Below are 1,994 nucleotides of genomic sequence, written 5' to 3' on the forward strand. Positions count from 1 at the left end.
TTAGCCGATTATTAGGTTATTATATATGGATCCTGGACTTAGCCGATATTTCTCTTCATATGATATGGATCCTGGACTTAGCCGATTTTTCTCTTCATATAATATGGATCCGGGACTTAGCCGATTTTTCTCTTCAAATAATATGGATCCGGGACTTAGCCAATTTTTCTCTTCATGTGGTAACGTATGCCAATCGCTCACAAGTCATGGGATAAGGGTACTTGTGTTCTTCCATCTTCTAAGTCCCGCACGGGGACATCGTGATCGCCCCAAGTCCGGAATAGCGCCAAGTCAAGCCCCACGGTGGCCGTGCAGGACCTGTTAGCGGCGGCCCCACTGACAGCACTAATCCGGACTTAGAAATTATATCTTTCTAATCGAACACCACACACGCAACACCACCATACCACCATCTCCTTGCAAGTACCTAAGTACCCGCAACTCCATGGTGAAGGCAATGTCACTCCATCACCAACCTCTTTGCACTGCAAGCACTTGCGTACCCACAACACTCCGAAGAAGGCAACGGCGCGCGATGCTCGACTCCACACACCACACCACACCACACCACCGATGGCCAGCCAGCCAGCCAGCCCAACTAAGGGCTAACCCACCAACCAACCACCAATGGCCTAGGCCAGCCGGATCCCACCTTCAAGTCCAAGCACAGCCAAGTGCAAGTACCGCCAAGTGTTCACCAACCGCCCAACACACCACACCACCGATGGCCAGCCAGCCAGCCAGCCCAGCTAAGGGCTAACCCACCAACCAACCACCAATGGCCTAGGCCAGCCGGATCCCACCTTCAAGTCCAAGCACAGCCAAGTGCAAGTACCGCCAAGTGTTCACCAACCAACCATCACACCAGGTCAGCCGGCCAGTACCCACCTTCAAGTGCCATTACCCTCGGGTGCAAGCCCAATCAAGTGTTAACCAACCAACCCGGCCAAGGCAGCCAACAGGCCGGCACCCTACAGCACCGACCCGCCATCACCACCTCAACCGTTGACCATGCAAGTGGCCTCGGACAACAGGTGACACCCGAAGTACATCCGAAGAACGTATATCAAGTGTTTGCTCACCAAGTCCTCAACCAACCCCAAGTACCCGGAGGTACCCAGAGTGTTGGATCCGCCAACCCGTCCCGGCACTCCAAGTCCTTGCGAACCCAAAGTGTTTGCCCGGTAGGGCCATTGTATCACAACGCTTGCGACCATGCAAGTGGCCTCGAACAAGGTGACAGGGGTATCTTCACCAAGTTCTCAACCAACCCCAAGTACCCGGAGGTACCCAGAGTGTTGGGTCCGCCAACCACTACCAGCACTCCAAGTCCTCGCGAACATAAAGTGTTTGCCCGGTAGGGCCATTAGACCACAACGCTTGCTAACCATGCAAGTGGTCTCGGACAACAGGTGACACCCGAAGTACATCCGGAGAGTGTACAACAAGTGTTTGTTCACCAAGTCCTCAACCAACCCCAAGTACCCGGAGGTACCCAGAGTGTTGGGTCCGCCAACCACTACCAGCACTCTAAGTCCTCGCGAACCCAAAGTGTTTGCCCGGTAGGGCCATTAGACCACAACGCTTGCTAACCATGCAAGTGGTCTCGGACAACAGGCGATACCCGAAGTACATCCGAAGAGTGTATATCAAGTGTTTGTTCACCAAGTCCTCAACCAACCCCAAGTACCCGGAGGTACCCAGAGTGTTGGATCCGCCAACCCGTCCCGGCACTCCAAGTCCTCGCGAACCCAAAGTGTTTGCCCGGTAGGGCCATTGTATCACAACGCTTGCGACCATGCAAGTGGCCTCGGACAACAGGTGACACCCGAAGTACATCCGGAGAGTGTACATCAAGTGTTTGTTCACCAAGTCCTTAACCAACCCCAAGTACCCGGAGGTACCCAGAGTGTTGGATCCGCCAACCCGTCCCGGCACTCCAAGTCCTTGCGAACCCAAAGTGTTTGCCCGGTAGGGCCATTGAATCACAACGC

Source organism: Anopheles coustani, assembly GCF_943734705.1.
Source record: "Anopheles coustani chromosome X unlocalized genomic scaffold, idAnoCousDA_361_x.2 X_unloc_20, whole genome shotgun sequence".
In the NCBI taxonomy this organism is placed as follows: Eukaryota; Metazoa; Arthropoda; class Insecta; order Diptera; family Culicidae; genus Anopheles; species Anopheles coustani.